This window comes from Bos indicus x Bos taurus, chromosome 29 (genome assembly GCF_003369695.1).
Source record: "Bos indicus x Bos taurus breed Angus x Brahman F1 hybrid chromosome 29, Bos_hybrid_MaternalHap_v2.0, whole genome shotgun sequence".
NCBI lineage: Eukaryota > Metazoa > Chordata > Mammalia > Artiodactyla > Bovidae > Bos > Bos indicus x Bos taurus.
Window position 1 is genome coordinate 8,784,558 of NC_040104.1, and position 24,181 is coordinate 8,808,738.

At 62.3% G+C, this 24,181-nt stretch overlaps 2 protein-coding genes across 7 annotated transcripts in view; one reads left to right on the plus strand and one right to left on the minus strand.

The window, feature by feature from the left end:
• FLRT1 (fibronectin leucine rich transmembrane protein 1) overlaps positions 1-21,692 on the minus strand; it is an 86,929-nt gene extending 65,237 nt beyond the window's left edge. For 2 of the 5 annotated variants that reach the window (XM_027532564.1, XM_027532567.1), the window contains exon 1: positions 21,532-21,692. The gene's annotated coding sequence lies outside the window, so the exon portion shown is untranslated. Of the gene's footprint in view, positions 1-51; positions 989-2,455; positions 2,618-21,531 lie in introns of those variants that run through there. The other 3 variants (XM_027532568.1, XM_027532565.1, XM_027532566.1) reach the window with 3 other exon arrangements.
• The window catches only part of MACROD1 (MACRO domain containing 1), a 155,094-nt gene that overhangs the window by 99,135 nt on the left and 31,778 nt on the right, over positions 1-24,181 (plus strand). The window lies entirely within an intron of this gene.

A 24,181-nucleotide genomic window follows, 5' to 3' on the forward strand; every position in this document is an offset into this window, starting at 1 on the left:
ACCTTCACCATGCCCGCTACCGCCCCCATCCCCATTGCTGGCCCCACTCACCCCGCTGCGGCCCTCTCCAAACCCGCCTGCCTGCTCTCCAGAGAGGATCCAGGCCTGGCCGATGACAGAGGAATCGTCTGGCAGCCCCAGAAGCCGCCGCTGGCGAGCAGGAGGCGAGGTAATTGGCATCGCCGGCTGCGGGAGCAGGAAATGAGCGGCCGCAGGCCGCGTGGAGCGGGAAGCTGTTCAGTGTCATCCGCCTTATCTGGGAACAGGCTGCCCAATTACAGGGCCCTGCCCACTACACCCAACAGCTGCTGGCTCCCCGCTGCCCCCCTCCCTGGTGTCCTCACAGCATCTCGGGGCCTGGGGGGGCATCTGCTGCCCCTGCCAGAAAGGACCAGGCAGCTGCCGAGGGAGAGGCCTGCCCTGATAGCCACCATCCAGGTACGCAGCACAGGTGCGCCCCCACCCCCAGCCAGGCCTGGCATACAGGGCAGCAGTCACCAGGTCCGGCTCTCCTAACCTCCACCTTACTGTCCAGGCCGAGCCCTGCCCAGGGCTGCCTCTTCTCCTAAGTGTCAGGAGTACTCAGGCCAGGAGCCGAGGTGAGAAGTGAGGGGCACACAGTTGGGTCCCCGGCCGCCCCATCTCAGGGTTCCCTCAGGGGAGAACGAGCGGGTCACCCTGCTCAGCTGCCTCGCTCCCTCTGCCAGCCTCCGAAGGAGAGGATTCATAACTCCGTGGGTGGACAGTGCTCAGAAACGCAGCGCCACTGGGGGCTGTGATAGTCTGTCATGTATTAGGAAAACAGGACGCTAATGGGCTTGCAAGTGCACACGGCACCGCCCGATATTAGCTGATCACGCCGTGGCTCACAGGCCGGGGCGGGGATGGCGGGCCCAGGAGGGCCGGCACAGGCCGGGGCGGGGACAGCGGGCCCAGGAGGACCCGGCCGCCCTTCCAGACCAGCAATGGGGGGGGTGGGGGGCACCTGGGCGCACCGTGTGCGCCACAGAGGCCCGGGGGTGGCACGCAGGAACGAGAAACTGGCTCTGGAATTGGACCCGACTTGAGTTCAAATGCTGTGCCTTCACCAGTTTGGCCCTCCACTTCTGCATCTGTCCGCGTGGTCGTGAGAACTCAGCGGACTCCCGGACCGAAGGCTCAGACAGCGCTGAGCTCGGAGTCAATGCCCAGCAAGGGACGGTCCCCGCCCCCCTCCTCCCGCAAATGCTCCAGCATCCCTGAGTGTCAGGCCCTCCTTTCTGGGAAGGTCCCTGCATGGGGGACACCTTCCCACAGCCCCCCTCCACCGTGGCCCTCAGGATGATGGGTGCTGGGGCAGGGTTGCCTTAAGGACACACGCTTAAGTGCCTTCTGGGGCTCCCCGAGTCGCGTAAGAGTCCCCTTCCTTCGTGTAAGAGTCTCTGTCCTTCATATGAGAGTCCCCTTCCCTTCTCCAGACAGAGAGGGGCCAGATGGCCTCAGGATCTCGCCCCTCCGCCCCTCTCTCTTCGCCTGAAAAGAGGCCATGATGGTCTGTTTGGCCCCAGAGAGCCCTGACTCCCCGGGAGCTTCCCCTGGACTGGGATCGGGGGTCTGGCTGGCTCCTCTCTCTGTCCTAGAGCTGGCACCAAGTGGTCACTTCCCACGAGCTCTGATTCCCCCTCATGAAACTGCTGATCAAGCTGGAGCCGTGCACGAACAGGGCAGACGAGGGTTCTGCCAGTCCTCTGGCTTGAGCACAGGAACCTCACTTTCTCGGTCCACAGATGGGGGAACTAGGAGGAACTGCAGTAGGCTGTCCCCTCCCCTAAACTCAGCCTCCAGCCAGCTCGCCCCAGAGACCTGCCAGCCTTATAAACTAGCAGCTCGCTGAGGCCAAGAGTGGCACAGGGGCGACCCAGGGTCACCTGATGGGCATGCTGAGAGCAGGCTTAGTGATAAGCGGTGTGGTGCAGACTGGCCTGCAGGGAGAGGCCTGGTGGCAGGGTGACTAAGGGAGGCTTCTTGGAGGAGGTGGCATGGCAGCAGAGACCAGAAGGAAGGCCAGGCAGGCCTGGGCTGGGCAGGGGTCCTGGGGTGGGAAGGCTGGGCCTGTCCTTGTGGCAGTGCACCTGGAGTGTGGACCCAGCCATGAGCCTGGAGCCCTGAGTCCGGGAGCATAGTATTTATAAGACAGGCTGGGAACCTTCGCAGGGGGCGGGACAGGACCCTCACTCAGAGCCTCAGCCGGTTCATACCACCCCAGTACCAACTCATGGAGACCCCAGGATTGGCCTAGCACCCCCACTGTGTTCTCAGTTGTCCCCAGTGGTCAACTGGGACCCCGGGGCCCCCTCTGTTCCTCAACCTATTGGCATCTTCACCACAACCAGCCCGGCCACTGCCACCACATTCAGGACCTCCCCCCGGAACCCCACGAGGGCTGGGCCGGGAGCCGGGTGGGGCTGGCACCCACCTGGCCCCCGGCTGTCACTCACAGATGGAGACCCGGGCTCCGTCTCCCCGTCCGTCTGTCCACTCTCTCGTGGAGCCTCCTGTTTGTGCAGCTGCTCCCCGTTCCTCACCACCCTCCTCCCTGCAGACAGCTTGGTTGGGCTGTGGGTGTGAATTTCCACTAGGAGGGAGGGGCCGTTCCTTCTGTTGCTGAAGCCTGGGGAGGGAGCAGGAAGCCATGCGGAGGGAGGGCTGGGGAAGGGCAGCGGGTTTCCCGGGGAGGTGGAGGGGGTGCCTGCAGAACAGGGCTGAGATCCAGCTCCCTCTGCCCCTTCTGTGAAGCCAAACAGGTGGGGGCACCCAGGGCTGGATGGCCCCCAGGCTGAGAGCAAAGCGGGCTGTGGTCCCTTTAGTCCTCTAATGCATCCGTCTGGCAACCCTTCCCCACAGGGAGGACAAGCTGTGGTCCCATTTTGTGGATGGGCGGCCCAAGACCCGGGGAGGATCGATAATGTCTCCTGGGGACCCAGTTGCTCACAGAGCTCCCCAAGTGCCCAGCCCCTGTGGCTGTCGGTGGGAGCCAGCGTGTCCCCACTCAGCTGCATCCAGGCTGCTCTGGGGGTACAGGAGCACACCCCAGCAGTCACGAGCCAGGCCTGGTGCTAAGAACTGACCCGGACCAGCGCTCTGTGTAAGGAGGGGGAGCTGAAGCAGTGCAGGGGAGCGGGGAATAGACCCACCCTCCAGCCGTCCGTCCGTGGACATTTACTGCTGGTCTAACGTGCCAGGCCCTGGGGACCAGGAGAGAGCTGGGGCTCCTGCCTCTGCAGAGCTCGCTGCCTGGCAGGGACAGACAATGGGTAGGAGCCGCGCTATAGATAGAAAATGTCACTTTATGCCCAGTGCTGGGCAAGGACACGGGCGAGGTGCCCCCCAGCTCCTCCTGGACCCTATGCGGGGGGCCATGTGCGATGGGGACAGGCAGACCCTGAGCTGCCTGCTCCCACCCCAGCTCAGGCTCTGCCTCCCCTCCCCACCCCCAGGCTGTGCAAAGCTCCTGTCCCCTGTGGTTCCTGCTAATGAAGGGCAACTCCACCCACCCAGAAACCAGGCTGCTTCCAGCTGGTATTTAAAGAGGTGTCTTTGAGTGTGATGATGGCGCTTGTTCCTGGTCCTGTCTTCTGCCCACCCTGCAGTGTCCCTCTCAAGGTAAACGAGATGATGGAGGACAGAGCTGCCCTGCACCCCTGCTTTGGTCCCACGGGAGCACCTCATCCAGGCCAGGCTCCCTGTGTGGGGCACAGCAGATTCGGGGACAGCTAAGGCCTAAGGCTGCTCTCAGGTCACATCAGTTGGCTGTGAATGAGGGTCAGCTTCTGGATCAGGACTAGTGAAGTAGGGAAGGCTTCCTGGAGGAGGCCACGTCAGCACAGAAAAGAAAAGGCAGGTGGCGGCCAGATTTCAGTGCGTTGGGAAGTGGCAGGTGGGAGATTCATCAACTGTTTCAAGAAATTCAGCTGTGAGGGGGAAGACAGAAAGAAGGCTGCAGCTAGAGGGAAAGAGGAGGTTCAGGGAAGGTTTTTTTTATGTTTATTTATTTATTTGGCTGTGTTGGGTCTTAGTTGCGGCACATGAGATCTTCATTGCATCATACAGGGTGTTTCATGGGCTCTCCAGTTGTGGCGCCTAGGCTCAGCAGCTCAGTGGCATGTGGGATCTTAGTTCCCCAACCAGGGACCAAACTCACGTCCCCTGTGTTGCAAGGTGGATTCCTAACCACCGGACCACCAGGGAAGTCCCAGGGAATGTTTTTAACAGGAGGCACTCAAAGTCCTTAAAAGCTGCCTGGAAAATGCTATCTGAGGAGGGCTGGCCACTCAAGAAAAGAGGAATTTCAAAGGGAAGACCCCTCAAGGTAGGAAGGAAAGGGCTGGCCAGGCAGGGGTGGAGACCAGGAGCAAGAGTTTAGAAACTGGGTAGGTAGCAAGAAGAGGGGAATTTCTGTCTTCTCTGAGAAGTGACAGACGAGGTCATCTTTCTCCCCAGGAAGGACTTGCCCATTTAAGAGATGAGGAAACTGAGGCCCAGGAAGGTTCCACGGCTTGCCCTTGGCCCGAAGACTCTCTGGGACTCAATGGCTGGCTGCTAGCCTATACCCTGTCAGGCATCTCTGGCCTGAGAGGGGATGAAAGGGGTGAGGGCCTGAGGGCACCCTCCGGGGAGCCCAGCGGCCCCTCTGTTGATATCTGCTGGAAACACCGCCCGGCGTTTGTAGGGCAGCGTGTTTCCCAAAGCTCTCAGATCATCAAGCTCGCTGCTGAGCGCAGCCTCCTGGGGAAGCAGCAGCTGCCTTCTTCGCAAACTTGTTAATAATCCCTGCTGTCAGGCGGTCCTTCTTCTGTCTAACCTAAATCTCTCCTGTCGTGGCTGAGCCAGTGGCCTCTACACGGCTCGGCCGTCCTGGAGTGGCTGCCATCGCCCCGCTCTGGAGGTCCACACTGCCCCGTGCCCTCGGCTATGGGTGCTCACACCGGTGGGTGACCATCTCCCCGGGTGCCTGTCTCCCTGGTCTCTTCCCAAAGCTCCTCTCTGAGCTGAGACCTGCCCTCTGACCCCAGCTACCACCTGGCTCCTCTCTCCTGCCTGGTGGGGGAAGGCCGGGACTTTCACAGGCTGGGGCACTTCCTGCCACCCAGGGCCAGGTCTCCCTTCCTGAACTGGGCTGGAGATAAGAGTCAGGGGCACCACCTGGGTGGAGCACTCAAACGGTGCCCAGTGGGCAGGAAGCACTCGGTGAGGACGCCCCCCCCAGGCCATGGGCGAGGTGGGCAGGATGGTGTGGAAGGACCCCAGGACGTGGCCTCACATCTCAGCCCTGTTGCTAGCTCCCGGGTGACCCTGAGCAGACCCTTCCCCTCTCCATCTCCTTCCCCTCTCCATCTCCTTCCCCACCTGCAGGCAAGTGAGGGGCTCTGGAGCCGGCGGCTGTAGGGCCAGCCCGGGAGCAGCCAGAGAGGGACTCTGATTCTCCTGAACCCCCACCCCCAGGCAGGATCCCTGCATTCCCCCAACCTGATCCAGCTCTGGGGCCATGTGTGCCGAGGCATCTGGATCCAGAAGCATCCGTGTGGCCTCAGACTGGCCCTGCCTGCCCGCCCCTATCCAGGCCTGGGTTCCTGGCCACACTCCCACAGGGCGCACGGACATCCCTGACCCCGCATCTCAGGCCCCCAGGACCGCAGGCCTGGTCTGGCAGCCACCTCCAGATCCCAACCTGCAGGAAGCCGTGGGCTGTGACAGCCCCGTCTGCAGAGCCCAGCCTGGTTAATCTGCTTCATTAAAGACACTAATTAATTGGCTTAATTAAAAGGGTAACCTGGAAGCCCGCAGAACTACCTCCTAGCAAGGCACGAAGCTACACAGAGGCAGCCCTAGCGCTGAGAAGGGGAGCACCCCCCGGCCCCCCAGCATGCCCATCCTAGGGCCCAGCCCCAGAGGATGGCCCGGACACTATCCCCAGCCTACTTCGGCCGGGTGACTGCTGTTCAGCGACACCCCACACCCTGCACCCACACACCCCACAGTCAGGCCCAGCGCGCCAGGCGGGAGTCAAAAGTCCCACATTCATATGCACCGCTTGGCTGCAGTTAAGAGCCCAGAATGTAAGTGGGCCGTAATTAGAGGCACAGGCAGTGCAGCCGATAAAGGTCAGCAGGCTGGGAGGGAGGGATGTCCGCAGTAGAGAGGCTGAGCCTGGCCACACCGTGCCTGTCCCACGGGGAGCTGGGCAAGCTCGAGCCAGGGCTGTTGGCACCGTGGCAGAACGCCATCTGGGCAAGGAGCCTGTGCACCACCAGCTCCCACGATCACGAAGCTTCTGGGGTCAAGACAACTGGCTTTAGGTCCCACCTCTAGAGACTGGGTGATTGTGGCATTCATTCTTATTTATTTATTCCTCCGTGTTGGGTCTTAGTTGCGGCATGTAGGATCTTTTTTAAAATATTAACTCATTAATTGGCTGCGTCGGGTCTTAATGTGGCACACTGGGTCTTTGTTGCGCCGCGCGGGGTCTTTCACTGCGTACCGACCCTCTAGTCGTGACACGCTGGGCCCAGTAGTTGCGGCGCTCAGGTTGAGTTGCTCTGCGGCACGTGGGATCGTAGTTTCCCAACCAGGGATCAAACCCGTGTCCACTGCATAGCAAGCCAGATTCTCAACCACTAAGTCCCCAGGATCTTTTCTCAGTTACAGCATGCGAACTCTTAGTTGTGGCGTGTGGGATCTAGTTCCCTGACCAGGGATCGAACTTGGGTCCCCCTGCATTCCCAGGGAAGTCCCTGAGGCCTCGTTCTTCATCCGCAGAACACCTGCCAGGGATGCCTGGCAACTTGCCCTTGCAGGAAGGAAGGCCCTCCCCAGCTCAGCAGAGAGTGCTGAGATTGATTAGCCATGTCTGCCCAGGGCAGTGGGTAAGGAAAGGAGGCTTGCATGCCACTCTGATCCCAACCATCCTGCCAGCCTCCAAAGAGGTTAATCTCTTGTGTCAACATTTCAAACCTTTCCCACAGTCAGAAAACAATTCTCGTAACTCCTCGAATATAAGGCACCAATGCCGGAAATGGTTTTTACCAGTCTTCATTTGTGTGAGAGTCAGACACAACTTAACAAGTAAACAATGACAAATTCATCTGAGCTTCCCGCCGCCCTTTGAGATTCAGAATCGAGCATCCCTGGTTCAGAACTGAGGCTCCGGTGGCCTGTCTGGAGCCGTCCCCTGGCCTGGAGTGTATTCTTTCTCACTGGAAGAAGGTGTGTGGGGCATCACCAAGGAAGGAATTTGCACTGGTGTGGAGACCCTGCTTTCCTCCCCCAAACGCTGCCTGAGACTCCAGCCAAGTTCACGGGCAGCCCCCACCTCTTTCTCAAGCAGAAATGGCATAAACACCGTAACACGGTGCGTGGGGACCAAGTGGCCTTGGAATATTCACTCACTGCCTTCCTCGAAGCCCCCAAGAGAGGACAGACAGGACTTTGGGATGGGGTGGGAGTGGCCCCCAAGATCCAAAGGACCCCAATTAGGCCCCAGATTCCCTGGGGGATGAGAAGGGAGTGAGATCAGAGGCCATGGGTCCTCTGTCCATCGGTTTAGGATGTGTAAGTGTTCGTGGGGGTGGGAGGGAGCCCCCTGAGGGTCCATGGCCCTAGCCCTGCCCATGTGATGGACAGGGCCTAAAGGCAGTCCGGCCAGCCTGCTGTGCAGGGAGGAAATCACCAACCTTGGCCCCCTGGACCAACCTTGGCACTCAAGGACCCTGAGCTCAGAGAGCAGAGTCATTTAGGCCCAGGTCTGGGCGCACAGGGGCGTCAGCTCACAGCCCACACTGAAGCCCACACTGAAGCTGCAGGGTGGGGACTCAGGGCCCCCGGACAGATTTAGCCTCCTTACAAACAGCTGTTAGCCTGCTCAGCCGACAGCTCTGCCACCGGCCCAGGAGCCAGAAGTGAGGTTCCAGCGAGGGTGCCCCTGCCCAGCAGGGATGAGGCTCCATCAGAGCCAGGCCCCAGGGAGGGCGGGGCCGCAGCTCGGCTCTCACTACCAACAGTGTGAGGCCAAGCTGCCAGAGTCCCTGCCCCCTCCCAACTTGAAGACCGCCCCCCATCACCCACGTGGGTGTCCACGGGGCTGTCAATGCTGGTGTCTTCCCAGAGCTGCTTCACCCGGGGGAGCCCAGCCCCTTCCCTTCCCTGACCAGGCACTCACAAGACACGAGCTTCTGTCCACACGCTCCCGTCCCAGCATCCCTGGCCCCATGTTATAGATGAGGAAGTTGAGGCCTGGAGAGGAGGCCAGGTGAGTGGCTAGAGGAACTCCAACCTGGGGCTCTGGAGCTGCACCCACAGGCAGGCCTCCATGGGGTCTCCTCCCTCCCCAGGCAGGCACAGTACCTGGGCCCAGACCCCTGGATCCACACCCCAGGGTTTGTCCTGGATAATGCAAATCTGTCCTTCCTGGGTGGGAATCCTCAGGTGCGGGGCAGGAGTGGGGCTGGACCACTTAGAACCCAGCATGGTTCGGCCGAAAGCCACCTGCTCAGTCTAACAGCTGGGTGACCCCATCAACGTTGTGTGGCCTTCACTGCACCCAGCCCTGGGAGCGGGGACTCTCCTCCCTGGGGGACCCCTGGGAGTGGGGGTTACACAGTGGGGGAGTGGGCCCAGATGCATCCACAGCTACATGGTCAGGAAGGAGCGGGGCTGGGACCAGCTTGTCCTCCCAAGGGCTGCCTGCGACTCTGCCCACAGGACAGCAGCCACCCCCAGGGCGGCAGGCCGGCTACCCCTCCGTGGGCAGGCAGGGAGAGCACTGGACTCAGAGTCACGTCATGGGACCGTGCTCTGGCCCGGCCTCTTGGGAGCTGAGCGTCCTCCGGGACTGCCTGTCTCTCTGGGACTGGGGTCCTTCACTTGGGAAACGTAGCCATCGCCCCCACCCACAGGCTGGTGTGAGTCCTGGAGGGAGCCAGCAGGGTTGAGCAGAGGACGTGGAGCCCGGCAACTGGCTCCCCGTGGGGGTCGCCGGCGCCTGCCCAGGCGGTGCTGGGGCGTCAGGGCCCGAGAGCCTGACTGCCCATCCTCGGGAGCGAGCCCAGGGGAAGAGCAGATGATCGCCCTCACCATTTCACCAGGCCGCGCGTTATGAATATTAATAGCATTAATTATTTCTAATCTGGCATCCAGGCCCAGGTGGCTGTGAGTGATCCCCAGGCCCCCAGGCTCCAGGGGAGGCTCAGCCCCCTCCCCAAGGCTGTGGGATCTGAGTCTGGGGCACACTTCCAGGGGCAGCGCTGGGGGTGGTGAGGAGAGGCCCAGCCAAGCCCTAGCGACGAAGGGACCTACAGACAAGATTCCGCCTGGGGGTCCCCTAGGAAGGTGCCATGCAGGCTCAGCTCCCATTTCACAGATGGGAAAACCAAGTCAGCTCAGGATGAGAAGGTGGCAGGTTCGGCCGCAGGGGAAACCCAAATAGACGCCGCCTGCCCCTCACCAGCCAGATACCCACACATCTCCCAGAGTGGGTTTCCTGGGCCCTAAAAGGGGGTGATGGGGCCTCCCTCACAAGGGGCTGCAGTGCAGCTCAAGGTCGAGGGCTTGGAACTCTGCGGGGCGGGCAGTGACTCTGCCTCCGTGCACCGTCGCGGCCGTTTGGGTGCTCAGCAGAAACGCACTTAAGAATGGGCTCTGGCTCGGGTCCCGGTGGCACCCCGAGAGCTACGTGACAGGCAGCGAATGTCACCTTCACAGAGCCTCAGTTTCCTCATCTCTAAAATGGGACAAATAACTATCCACAACCTGTAGGGCTGCTCTGAGGAATCAAGGAGACAGTACACATACACGCCGATCCAGACACAGTCTGAACTCTGTGAACAGCAGTAGCTGTTGTCATTATTACTGTGATTATTGTGTTGTTGTTTTTAATTAACCCGTCAGCTTCCACACCTCCTCCCCAAGCCCGAGTCAGGCCAGGGGCCAGCACCCTCCAAGGCCAGGTCTGGGAAGAGTTCCTGGGTCTGGGCAAGACTGACCACACCCACTCCCAGCCATCCGAGAGTCCAGGGCAGCCCCTCCCCGCAGAGACCCCAGCCTCCTGCAGACAAGAGCCTCTGTCCTGCTGACCCCAGGTCAAGGCAGGGGCAGTGTGTTGGCACAAAGGCCGGTCTCTGTCTATGCCTGCGGCGGGGGCAGCTGCCCACGGAGGGCCCTCCTGCCACAATGAGGCCTTTGAGCAGCTACCAGCAAGAGCTGAGCTCTCCTTGAAGGCCCCCGGCTCTCACAAGTCTTGTCTGTCTGTGAGGCCACCGGGCCAGCAGGCAGCTGCCGTGGGGGAGGAGGGCCCATGACCACCCTGCTGCTGGGCATACCACCTCCCCGGCCTCCTCTCCCCCGGAGGATGCCTGGCCAAGGCCGGCTGCAGCCTGAGAGCCAGCTTGGGCCTCGGGGGATGGAGGGGAGAGCTGGCCCACCTCCCTGCTCAAGTGACACTTCCAGGCTGGAAACACTGAACACGGGGAAAGCCCTGTGCCTCCCACCCCAGGCTTGCAGGAAGGCAGCGCGGGGCTAGGGCGCAGCCTCCAGGCTTCCCTTCCTCTTAGCCTCAGTTTTCCCACCTATAGAATGCACCTTCCAAGTGCAGTCCCCACCTCCACCCCCAGAGCATCTGTGAGAGTCAAATGAGACCCGCATTTAAGGCTTCACCCCGCGCCCAGCAGGTGCGAGACACAACCCACCTAATCATGACCATCACAACTCCTACCTGGACCCCGCTTCAGCCCCAGCTCAGCCTGGGGACCTTGGCATGGAGACGGAGCCTCCCTGAGTCTCTGGTTTCTCTTTTATAAGATGGGCCAATGCCACCCACTCTCAGGGCTGCTGTGAAGGGAAAGCCATTTATCAACCAGCCTCAGGCTCAGGAAGCCTTGCTTGGATGAATTAACGAATCCCAGATTCCACTCCAGAGTTACGTTACAGGGAGGCCTGCCCAGCGCTGGAGGATGGGAGGCAGGAAGGGCTGGTTCCCGCAGGCAGTCAGGGGCAGCTTTCCGCTGGAGATGGCCAGTCACCCAAAGTGGGGATTGAGGGTGGCCTTCTGGACCCAAGGAACAGCTGAAGTGTGAGTTATGTCGTCCGCAGGCCTCGTGGGGGAGGGTCTGGAGGAGAGGCTGGTAGGCTGGGAAGGTCTGAAATGCCAGGCTTTGGTCCATGTTTCAGGACACAGGGAGCCACGGATGATCTGAAAGCCAGTGAGTGACTGGATTGAGTATGAATTCTTAACTGTCTGGGAGTGTCTCTGCTAGAGGGCAGGGATGGGGGACATTTCCACATAGCACACTCTTTGCTTCCGCTACAGTTTAGAACGGGCTGGTCAGCAGTGTGTGAGAAGGGGGCTTGGGGCCAAGCAGAGACGTCCGGAGCCTGACCCTCCGTGGGTCCTAGTCCCAAAGCCAGCACTGCCCAGGGCTACCCTGATGCACCCCTGTGGGTGGCCCTGCAGCCAGCATGGGGGATGCAGAGCCTGGGTTCAAATCCCACTCTGCCCTGACTTGGTACGAACGACACTGCCTCTCTGAGACTCTGTCTCCATGTCTGTGAGGCAGGAAAGGATGCCTGAGCCCCACAGTGGCCCTGAGGACCATTAAGTTCAACACTCGAAGGCGTCTGCAGGAGGGGACTCCTGTTCCCTCCTCTGGGGCACCCTCACCTTGGAAGAGGGGAGCCTGGGGACCAAGGGGGACCCGGGTCTCTGTGGGGCCCCGACCAGAGGCAGTAACCGCCAGTGTTCAGATCCCACCTCTGCCTCCTGGGAGCTCTGTGGTCACAACCCTCCGTGCCTCAGTTTCCTCACATGTAATAAGACAGTGGATACTTCACGGCACAGAGATGCTCTGAGGACCACATGAGACGTGCCTGGGGAGCTCTGGGCCTAGGGTGAGGACTCAGTCACTGCTGTTGTTTCCACATGGCTGGCTCTGAATACCCTCCCGTCCCCCCAGAGAGGCTGAGGCCGCTTCCTGTTTTGGGGTGTCCAGAGGTGCAGGGACTTGGGGAATCACACAGTTGATGGCTGCAGGGGTGTGGGGCCCCCCAGTCACCACTCCCAGCAACCGGCTCCCCCTCCGCACCCGTGAGACCCTCGGAGCCGCCTCTGGACTCTGCGTCCTCAGGACCCAGCCAGGTGGCCGCAGCACCCACTCATGCCAGAATCAGGGCAGAAGGTGCTCAGCCACACCCCAGTCCACACCGAGTCTGGGGCTGAACGACACTGTACCGAGTCCCCCCCTCTGCCTTTCAGGGCCCCGGAAACATGGCCTGCACCTCCCCCAGTCCAGGCCACCAGGTCAGCCAGGTCCAGCCGCACCTGGTCCAACAGGTCCCGTCCTCGTGGGGCCAGGCTCCCCCCATCTCCTGAGTCGGGGGAGAGTGGGGTGCCCCTCCTCCAGCTGCCCCACGAAAAGGGCCTCGCTGCAGAAAGCCGGCTGAGTAAATAATGACATTTCCTCCTCTCTCCTGCACTCTTCGCCCCTTTCCCTTCCACAAATAAATTATCAACATGCCCAGGTCCCGGCGGAGCGGAGCATATCGCTGGGAACAATGAAAAAGCTTTTAATAGGATTCCAGGAGCTGCAGCCACACGCTCGGGGCCCTAATGGAGATTGCTCCATGACCGCAGGCCGCCCATGCCCGCGCCCCCCGCACCGCCAGCTCCTCCCGGCCCGGCGGGCAGCGAGGCCCCGCGGGCTGCCCGCTGACGTCACGGGCAGCATCTGGCTCCAGAGAACCCAGAGGAGGGGGCGGCACATGCCACCACCCCGCGGGTCCACTGCCAGCGATCAGGCCGACCCCGCACCCTGGGAGGCCGACCCGGCCAGGAGGGCCCCGCCTGGCCCCCCCTCCCCGCAGCCTCCCCTGGTCTTCACACCCCACTAGGGTTAAGGGGCAGACTGCGCCTGCACACCGTGAGGCCTCAGGGAGGGCAGCTGAGTGCAGGGGAGGGCCGCGGCCTAGAGGGGGCTCTGAGCCCAGAGGACACAGCCAAGGAGGGGCCAGGTAGAGAGGGGAGCAGGGAAGACGAACCTCCCTGCCTCGGCTTCCCGTTTGAGGGCATCTGTAAGGACCAAGGGTGCCTTGCCGGTTGCCCTTCCTTGGTGTGACCTTGGGTGACTCACTTCAGCTGTGTTTGAGTCTCCCGGGGTAAGATCAGGATAATAATAGCCCACCTCAGAGGCGTGTTGGGGGGACAAACCCAGTTAATACCGCCGGCTGGGTAGCAGGTGCAATCTGTGGGCTGCTACCTCTAGGACCACGACCACCATGTCCTTCCTTATGTGTTGGGGGTGAGGGGTAAGAGACCCTGTCCTGGCTGTGCGATCTTGGTCCAGTCACTTTGCGCCTCGGTTTTCTCTTTGATAAAAGGGCTTGTTGTGAAGCCTCAAGGAGTCCTGGCATAGCGCTTCGCGGCATGTGGCGTAGACAGTAAGCACTCAATAAAGGCAGTCGTGATGGGCTTGCTGCTGCCCTCCCAGGAGGGATCTAGTCACCGGTCCCTGTGCCTGGCCTCTACCCGAGGCCTGGCACACAGGAGGTGCCCAGGAAGTAAATAACCAAGGGGAACCCACCTGACCCCATACCAGGGGACTCACCTGGGCAGAAGGTGAGTCAGAACTCACCAGCCCCACGCTCTGCCTTTTCACAACTGGGCCCTGACCCCTCTCACTCCTACCACCCCCCAACCCTACTGCTTCCCGGAGAACTTGGGGGCTCAGTTCTCCCCAATCCCCCCAAGGTACCCACATTCCAGCCTGACCCTCATCACAGCTGAGTGGTCTGGGTGCCCTCCTTTCCCCCCATCTGTCCACCTGCTACCCACCTGGGCTGCAGATGTCAGAGACCAACCTCTGCCCAGTGAGCCTACCAGCCAAGACGGGCAAGAGGCTAGCACGTGCAGCCCCCCAACTTCCAGATCCCCCAGCAGGGCCAGCATCCTGGCCCTGAAGCTGGCAGGGCCTGACCTATTGCTGAAGCGCAGTCACTGCTGGTTCCTACAGAGCCCATTTTGGACACTGTCACCCTATACCTTCACACTGACCTGGGGAAGTGCACTCTGTTGGCCCATTTCACAGGTGTGGAGACTGAGGCACGGAGAAGGAAAGTGAGGTGTCCAGGGGCACCCAGCCGATAAGTAACAGGTAGGATTGGAACCCAGGTCACCAGCCTCCAGAACCAGGGCACTTCCGCTCTACGGTCTGGCTGCCTCCTGGTGGATCCTGACTTCCACCTGGCCTCGGACAAGGCATTTCTCCACTCCATGCCTCAGCCCCCCTAGTCACAGTGGGAAGAAAATGAGCCAGGCAGAGTGGGGGTGTGCCACCGCCCAGCCCCCTCAATAGCCAAGTCTAGAGGTGTCTCAGGGCTCAGAGTCCCAGCGCCATGATGCTCTTGGGTCCTTTGGGACCTAGTGGTCCAACCCCTTGGTCAACAGTAGTGGGGAAACTGAGGCATACAGAGAGGCCCAGGCTCTGGCTGGGGGGTGGGGAGTAGGGCAATGTGTGTGGTCTGCCTCCCTGAGACAGTGGGCAGTCTCTAGCAGGTACAGTCTCCATAAGGAGGGGAACGGCTTCCGAGACCCCTGCCACCCTCTCTCTGCTAGGAACCGTCTTTCTGTTCACTGGCCAGCCCTGCTCAGGGGGCCAGCCCGTCTCCTGATAATGGTCCCAAGCAGATGTCCCTGCCGAGTGCCATGCCAGCCTGTCTGCTGGGCTCCTTCCTGGGGTCAGAGGTCAGGCTGCAAGGCTGACAGTCTCTAGGTCTCCTCAGCTGGGGAGGGCTTGAGGAGGGGCTGTCACCCCAGCTTCTCACTCCTTTGCATCCACCCCCTCCCCAGAGAGCTGTTGCTGTTGTTCAATCACTAAGTCTTGTCCCACTCTTTGTGACCCCATGGACTGCAGCACCCCAGGCTTCCCTGTCCTTCACCATCTCCCGGAACTTGCTCAAACTCATGTCCATTGAGTCAGTGATGCCATCCAACCATCTCATCCTCTGTCGTTCCCTTCTCTTCCTGCTCTCAATCTTTCCCAGCATCAGGGTCTTTCCCAGAGTCAGCTCTTTGCATCAGGTGGCCAAAGTATTTGAACTTCAGCTTCAACATCAGTCCTTCCAATGAGTATTCAGGGTTGATTTCCTTTAGGATCAACTGGTTTGATCTCCTTGCAGTCCAAGGGACTCTCAAGAGTCTTCTCCAGTGCAACAGTTCAAAAGCATCAATTCTTCGGCACTCAGCCTTCTTTACGGTCCAACTCTCACATCCATACATGACTACCAGGGCCCAGGGGAAGCACAGGCCACCCTGTCTACGTGGACAAGAGGAACAGGGGCTGCACAGGAAGAGGCCCTGGGCAGGGCGGGTGGCAGCCACTCACGGCTTTTCTTAGCAGAGGGGTTTGGGGTGGGGTGGGGGCGGCTGTGGGGTTCATTCAGAGATCCCCGCTCAGCCCGGCTCAGGCCACAGGTTAAGAGGGACGGGTGTGAGCCTTGTGTGCAGGAGTGTGAGTGTGTGTGGATGTCCTGTCTCCCGTCCTGGCCTGACTCTGCCATGACTGGGACTCTGCATAACTTATCAGTGGTGGGGTCTGGGCCTGGCCTGTCCTGGGCAGCCTCTCTGAGCCTCCCCACCCCCACTGAACCTAAGCCCCCTACTCAGGGCAGGGGCAGCCCAGCCCAGCCTAGGAGCCCAGTGTGCCTGCCAGGAGCCAGATTCCCTGAGCCAGAACCAGGCCCCTCCGGTCTGACCACAGCAGAGCGTGTTTTAAATCCAGGTCATCCCAGGAAAGCCAGGGGGCAGCTCCCTCGAGGGCCTGCGGGAACATCCTTGACCCAGGACCCAGGGGGGGGAAGCCCCTTGAGGGGCAGCTTAGTCTGGCCGATTTCATCCCCAGGAGGCCCAGCGGGCAGGTTGGACCTTCCACTGCCACCACACCAGCTCCCAAGGCATTTCAGCCACGGCTTCATCTTTCACTCACCCATTCATCCGCCTGCACCACACTGCGCACCTACTGTGTGCCAGGCCCCCTGCCAGGACTGGGGATGCACCAGTGAACAAGACAGACAGACACAACCCCCACCCTTAGCCATCCCTGCCACACAGGGCCTCCGATCCCGATCCCTGGTCCCCAGCCCCCATCACCACCCAGGACCAGCCCAGCTGGGCATCCCCCACCCAGAGCGGCCTGTGCGCCAACCCCCCCAGGGTCCCCTGAAAACTCAGCTCTCCTCTCTGCTCCACCAGGCAGCCCTTGGCAGCCCGCCCCCAGGAGAAGCCCATCCTGGCGCCAGCGCGCAGCAGCGTTTGTCGGGACTTGTTCCCGCAGCCCTTCCCAGGCAGGCGTCGCTGGAGGTGGAGGCTGGAGGGGTGACGGGCCGACGAGAGCGATTTGCTTCTGTAGATAAATGCCGACGCCTGTCCTCTCCGCGGAACTCAGTCCCCCTTTCCTCGCTCGTGCGCTCTCTCTTTTTTTTTTTTTTACAGTTTGCTAAATCTGTTGTAATCTGGTGCCAACGATTAATTCAGGCAGAGGGAGGGATCAAGAGCAAAATGAAGCTGCCACAGAGCTGCTTCTCGAGAGCCGTGCAGACAGGAGCAGCCAGGACCAGCGTCTCCGTCACCCCACTTTTAATCCCAGTTTTAATTAAGTACAAAGCCGTCCCCCAAAGGCTCAGCCGCTGCCTCCCTGCTAGCGAACGCCCGCGCCCCGCCCCCCCGCCCCAACACTGTATGCAGAGCCTGCACACCGGGGCCGGGCGCCCTCCAGAAGCCCGGTTCGGCGCTCTGCCTGGGAGGCAGTGTCCCCTAGTGGTTAGCTGAGCCCCATACAGCTGGGGCCTGGAGCCTCCAGGAAGCCCCGCCTATGCTCCCTTCTTCCCCAGCCCCCGTCTGAGGGATGTTCCGAGCCAGGGGAGGGGACGCCCTTCATCACTAGCAGTCCTCAGTCTACACCAGGGTCCGTCACTCCCATCAGAAACAAGCCCAGAGATTCCCCTCCTGGTCCATCAGAGACTGTCCCTGCAGGTGGACACACAGCTCTCTCGGGAACAGGGGACCACCCTGGGCCCAGGAAGCCCGCCCTTCCAGGGCCCCCCGCCCAGGAGGACAAGGCACCCAGTCGTTGTCGAGGCTGCCCCAAGAGTCCTGAGAGATGGAGATGGACCGGTCAGCAGGACCCAGGGAGACAGGACCCAGGCCTCCAACAGACCCAGAGGCCGCCCCCTCCCCACCGGCTCCCCGCACCCGCACACACGGTTCCTTCTGCGGGCTCTGTCCTCCGGGCCCCTTCCTCCTGCCCCTTCTCCTCACCGACTCCTGTTCCACCCTCACCCCCTTGGCTGAAGCACCCACTCCCCTCATCCCAGGCCCCAGCAGGCTCCCTGGCCACCCCCACCTCACAGGGCTGCCTTCAGCACGCCCAAGGCTCCGAGGTGGGAGAGGAAGCATCCGATCGCAGTCTGACCCCCGTTCCCAGCTGCAGCTCCCTGAGGGCAAGACTTGCAGCTGCTCTGGTTTCCCTCTCCCCAAGCCTCCCCCCACCCCCCGGAGCCCAGCCCCACACCTGGCCACAACTGGCGCTCAGCACTGAATGAATGAACGGATGAATGGGCAGGAACGGAGAGAAGGAGGGAGGGAGAGAAAGACAGGAGAGCCAGGGGTGCCATGTGAGCCAGCCCCCCACCACCACCACAGCAGTGTCTATGCCCACCCCACCAGGTCCCCGACACCCTCACATGCCCACCTTCGCCGGGTGGGAGGCCGCATGTGCAAGGCCACCGTGGGAGACTCAAACCCCAGGGCTGCACTGGATCCAGCAAATAACTTCCACGAGGCGAGGCAAGGCCCCCAAATGCTGACATCATCCGCACAGCCGCTGACCCCAGGGAACGGCTGGGCTCTGGGGGCCGCAGGCGGGCGGCGGTAAACAGACAGCCACCCGCCACTCAGGCAGACAGGCCTGCACAGACACGGCCCTTTCTGCTCCGGCTGATGTTGGGGGGTGCCGGGCCGACTGGGGTCACATGGCATGGCAGGAGCACCCTGGGGTCACATGGTCCGTTCACCTGTCTTTTCCTCTGGCCATCTGCCCCCACCTCTCCCGGCCTTCTTGGGGTGACTGCCTCGGGGCAGAGGACAGAATACAGCTGCCTCGTGCCTGGTACAAGCCGGAGCAGGCCTGAACTTTGTCTCAGGGAGAACAACCCAGGTGTTGGGGAGGGGAACCCCCAAACCCACACATCAAAGGCAGCAGGCAGGCCTGAGGCCCACGCCAGCCCCACCCTTCCAGAGCCCTTGAGGCCCCTCTGAGTGGTGAGCACCCTGGGGCAACCCTCCACCGCAGGCATTTGGGACCTCAGCCACGCCCACACACCCCCACACCCCTCCTGGTCCGAACCCTCACAGCCCATACGCCCCATCCCACGAGGGCTCGGAGACGAAAACCCCTCAGCCTCACCCCTTAGCTCCTGGACGCTCCCACTGACACTGACGCTGCCAGTCCCCAGCCCACTGAGATGAGATCCCACCCAGAATGGACTTTGCTGGCTGGGGTGGGGGGACCCGGGGCAGTCCTTCCTGCTCCTCCAAGGCCTGAAGAAGCTGAAAGCCCTCAGCCCAGTGTGAGCCAGGGGTGGGGACCCCAGGGCGCACCGCCCTGCTAGGCATAAACTCTGCTAGACGCTTCGGATGCATCGTCTCACGGGGGTTCCCCCACGGCAGGTACTGCTCTTGTCCCACTTTCCACACGAGGATATCGAGGCCCAGTGAGATCCAGTCACTTGCCTGAGGTCAGCAGGCCAGGCGGAGAACCCTCCCCAGGAACCACAACCCTCCCCGAGGACCCTGGGGGCAGAAGCGTGGGCCCTGCCGAACCCCCGCAACAGCCCCAGACCGGCCCCACCTCTGAGACGAGGCCATTTCTCAGCCCTGACTCTGGGGCAGCCTGGCTGGCTGGGAAGCTGGCGGCCAGCAGGTCCCCAGTTGCCAGAGGACACGTAGCGGGGCCATCCGCCTCTCGGCGCAGGGCCTTAACCCACTCCCCGCACTCCTGAGCCGCCCTCCCCCTCCCAGCACTGCCTCCCTGCCCGCTGCCTCTGTCCCACCTGACTGGGCAGAGGGGGCTGTGCCCAGCTGGCCTCAGGGGCCTCATCCCCCTCCCCCAACACCAGGGCAGCCGCTTCTTGACACCTGCCGCTGCGCTGGGCCTCGGCGGGCAGTCAGCTGGTTCCGGGCCTGCCTCTCTGTCCCCTGACACCTGCTGTGTGAGGTCCCCCTGGAGCGCCCGTCCATCTCAGCTGACATGGAAGTGGGTACACACACGCCCTGCCGTCCCAAACTCAGGGTGCCCACCCATTCTCCCAGGGTGGGGGAGCCGCTGTATCCCCCTGTGCAGGCAAGGAAACGGGTCGCCAGAGGGGCAGGCCCAGGGCCACCCCCTGGGTGACACGGGCTCAGCCACCAGCCCTCAGTCTGCACAGAGCGGAGTCTCGCAGGCCATTGGCAGCAGGTGATGCGCTGGGGTGGCAGCTCCCATCCCCTCCTTAGAGCCCAGCTGAGGGGACCTCCCAGGGGCTGAAGAGGAGGAGGTGCCGGGTCGGGGTCGGGGGACACACCAGGAAGGGCTCTGACACTGTCTACTATCAGCCCCCCAGCCTTTGGGGAACCTGACCCCTCGGCCCTCCAAGGCCTCTGCAGGTGCCCGTAGCCCTTGGGGACCCCTTCAGCCCTGGAGCAAGACATCTGTCCACCTCGCCCTACGATGTAATGCATCCTGTCCCCGCTCCCCCAAGCTCAGCCTCAGGGGTGAGTACACTCAGCAAGGCAAAGTGAGGTTCAGAGAAGCAGGGACTTTCAGCCAGTAAGTGGAAGAGCGAAGGCCCGCAAACCGGAGTTTAGGGGAACTCTTGCAGGCTCCAGCCGCCCCGGGACATGCCTGCCTTAAACTCATGGCCAGGGAGACTTTTTACAGAAGAATCCAGCCCCGGCTGTCTGTGAGATCACGGAGTCAGGGGCACACACATAACCCCCCAACACACACACACATAAACACTGTCTGCCCTCTCTCCTGCTCTCAGCCCGCGGCTGACTCCTCAGCCAGGATGTGACAGCCTCCTTCTGCCCCTCACCGCTTCCAGGGCCTCCTCTCTGCCTGCTTAGTACCCCTCCTGGGCAGGGGCCCTGGCTGGCAGCTCAGATCATTTCCATTTAAACCTCCGAGGAAGCCCTGCACAGTCGCCCACGGAGTCGGCTCCAGCTGACAGGTGATGTTTGCGCCTCTCCTCCTGGGGCTGGCAGGAAGACATGCTCAGAAAATCGGAGCCCGGAGCCCCTGAGCGTGGCCACCTTGCCCACAGCTGCTGAGCAGAGAGGGACATGCCCCAGCCCACCTTCCTCTGCCAGTGGCATCCTTCATTCTACGGGCTCCGTGAGCCCACACGGACAGCCTGCTCCCCACCTCCTAAGCTCACCTGGGGAGGGAAATCAGACAGACTGGTCCTTGTTGTCCCTGAGGATGCAGGGGCCAGGGTGGGGCAGGGTAGGACCCAGCTGCCCCCCACCTCTGCCCCCAGCCCAGGCTTCATTTATTCGCATCAGCGCTCTGGCTTGAGCCACAGGGGCCTCGCACAGCCCAAATGGGCTGTGTTTGAAGCCACACACACCCCAGAGAGCCTCAGAGCCCTCCGGGGCGCCGGGAAGCCTGGGGCAGCTCCCTGATGTCAACCGCTCCACAACTTTCTCCTCCTCGGGGAGCTCTGATCAGCCAGGGCTCCCTGTAGCTGGGCAACAACACTCCCCAACCTTCCGGCCCTGAGCCTCCAGTCCCCAGCAGGAGGGGCGGGCCCCCGGCCTCTGGCTTGGGGGTGGGGGCACCGGCCGCCCCCGGCCTCCAGACCGGAGGTCCCATCCTTCCATCCGCCAGGTGCACCGCCCTGGTCCCCTGCCCCGAGCAAGGCTGACAGTTCACGGCGCGCTCGGGGAGGGAAGTTGGAGGCTGCTTAAGCCCCCCTTGAAGTCGTTTTAAAAATAAAACCTCGCTCCAGCCGTGACTCACGAGGCTGGTGGGGACGGGAGCTAGGCGCCCGGGCCGGCAGGCTGCCTCTCTTCGCGCGCCCCAAGCCCTTCGGCTCTGAGAGCCGGCACCGTCCGGCTCAGCTAGACGACCCCCGCGGGCAGGGCCGTCTCCCTGGGGGCGCAGTGAGGGCTCGGGTCGGGGCTCCTGCCGAGCCCCCGCCCTTTCCAGCCCCTGGTGGAGAGTGGAGCCTCCGGCCGCGCACCCCGCGCCTCCCCGCGGCGGAGCCAGCGCCATGGGTCCTCAGCTCTCGACTCGGGGTGGGGGGGACCCCCTCCCCAAATCCCAAAGGCTGCACGGTCCCCGTGGCAGCCGGGCAAAGGCGGGCAAAGGGATCCTGCAGCGCCTCCCTGCACTCGCCCTCCCCGCCTCGCTGGCCCCGGAGCCCCGTCCCGCACGCGCGGACCCCGGCCCCCGCCCCGACATCCATCCTTACCTGCGCAGCGGCCGGAGAGGCGGGTCTCCTCGGGAAACTTTGCGGCGACGGCTGGAGCCTCAGGGGTTATTCCAAGGAGCGGGCGGAAACTGGAGCCGGAGGGCGCCCAGGGGCGCCCGGGAAAGGAGCCCCCGGCGCGCGGCGGGGCGCGGTGGCGGGCCCAGGGCGGGGGGCGCGCGGCGGCGCATCTGCCCGGCTCCGGCGCCCGGCGGAGCCGCGGGGGGCGTGCGCGGGGCGGGGTAGGGGTGCGCCGGGCGGCCGGGGTGGGTGCGCTCGGCCGGGCGAGGGCTAGCAGCGGTGCTTGCGCGAGCGGCGGCGGCGGCGAGCAGGGCGCGGGGAACCAGGCTGTGCGGCGGCGGCGGCGGCGGGGGCCGTGCGTGCAGGCGCGGAGCGGGGCGGGAGGGGAGGGCGGGGAGGAGGCGACGGGGGCGGGGGCGCCGCGCTGCGCACTGGCCGGCGGGACCTGGAGCGGGAGGCTGCGCCGCCGCGCGGGGACTCGGGCCCAACCCGGGAGACTCGGCCTCCGCGTCCCCCTCCTCCTGCCCTCGGCTAAAATGGATGAGGAGGTTGGGGTGTCGGTCCCCAGTGGAGGCGGGGAGGCTGAGGAGGGAGACTCCCAGAGCCAGCCTCCAGCGCGGGGGGTGGGGGGGGCGGGGAGAGAGAATCGGGTTCTCGCTCACGTGCGCCTCCCCTTACACCCCTCCTCTCTGCACTCATTCATTCATCCTTCCAACCAACCACCCATTCATTCATTCACAAACAGCTACCCATCATCTACTGTGCGTGCCAAGGTAACCCCTTCCTCCCTGCCTGGCGCCCCTTCCCCCTCGCTTGCTTCCCTCCCTTTGCTCTGCCAAGCTGCCTGAGCGGGCAGGGCCCCCAGCCCGGCCTTGCCCCTCACCAGCTGACTGTGACCTTGAGTCAGTTACTTAACCTCTCCAAATCTCAGTGTCCCCTGTTGTAAAAATGGGAGCGTGAATAGCCTACCTCCAAGGGTTAACAGGAAGGTTGGAGGAGTAGGAAGGTGCCCAGGGCAGTGCCTGGCACACATGAGGGACTTAGGAAGTGTCTGCACCTGTTGTGTGAGGTCTAGTGTGAGGGTGGGGGTGGACCAGACCCCCCTCCTCTGAGCCTGGAAAGTCCCCATGTTCTTGGCCTTCTCTGGGACACTAAGGAGGCCCCTCCGTCTGTCTGCGCCTCCCCTGGCCAGACCTTGTCACCAAGCTCAGTCATCTGGTCCTGCAACCCTTCCTCCTGGAGGCCTGTTCTGAGCAAGTCCTCAACCTCTTCCTGGAGCCCCACCACCTCCACCTGGGCCCCACAGCTTGCCGGTCCATGCCCAGAATCCCCAGTCTGGCTGGGACCCCCTCTGCCATCCCGGCCCCTTCCACCCACTGTCCAGCTGCAGGCGGGTGTTAGACCCTTCCAGGAGCCCAGCCTACCCTGCGCTTTGCTGTCCTTCGGTGCCTGGCCGGCCCCCTCCCTGGGACACCCCCCTGGCTTCTCCCTGGGAGCAGGTTGCCGTTAGGGATGCTGGCCCCTGTCTCCCCCACGTCCTGTGCTCGCCCACCCATCTCGCCACCCCCAGCCCAGAGCGAGCCCCTCTGTCTGGATCCCTCTGCCTGGGGCCCTCTTTCCTTTCCCTCCCCATTTCCTCCCCTATCTCCCTTTCTCCCTTCCCCTGCTTTATACTCAATTCACCAAACAGCTATTTTTTTCCTCCCAATTTTTATTTATTGTCCAAACAGCATTATCCCAACAATAAAGGAAAGAAAAAGAACCCACAACGCTACCACCCTGTGGCGTCAACAGCCTTGGTTCCTCCATCAGCCTCAGTCAGCCGCTGTTCCCTTCCAGGCTTGTCCACACACTGCCGGCTGTAATTTTTACAGAGCTCTGGTTTCCGTTCCGCCTCCCCAGACCCCCAGATGGACGTGGGGGCCCTGGGGCTCTGTCTTCCCTCTGTCGTGGCACTTAACAGGTTGCTCAGGAATTATGTCTGTGTCTCCCTCCTCCTCTAAACTGAATCCCTTGAAGGAGGGACCCCTTTCTGTCCCTCCCACCCCCACGCCAAGCACAGGGCTGACACAGAGCAGGCACTCAGAGCCTCAGAGTGGAGTGGATGGTATGGGTATAGCTCTTTTTTCTTCTTTTTTTAATATTTATTTATTTGGCCGTGCCGGGTCTTGGTTGCAGCACGTGGGATCTTTCATCTTCACTGCAGCATGGGAGAGCTTTTACCTGCGGCACACGGTTCCTCTTAGTTGTGGCATGTGGGATCTAGTTCCCTGACCAGGGATCGAACCCCAGACCCCCTGCAATGGGAGTCTTAGCCACTGGACCACCAGGGAAATCCCCGTAATAGTGGTTTTAATGGCTGCATGATTGTCCATCAAGCTGATGTTCCCAGTGGTGACACACAGTTCAGGGAACATGGAGGTCCACTGTGCCGGGTGCTTTCTGGGTACCCAGAACCAAAGGGAATCAGGCCCTGCTAGACTCCGCCCTGGCCAAGCTGGGAATCCAGCAGCGGGGTGGACACCTCAATAGTTACAGCTTAGCAGGATCTTCCTGAAACAGACGTTGTCACCACGTGACCCCAGGACACAGGGGCCAAGTCAACTGCAACCTCAAGGACAGCTTTCCAGGG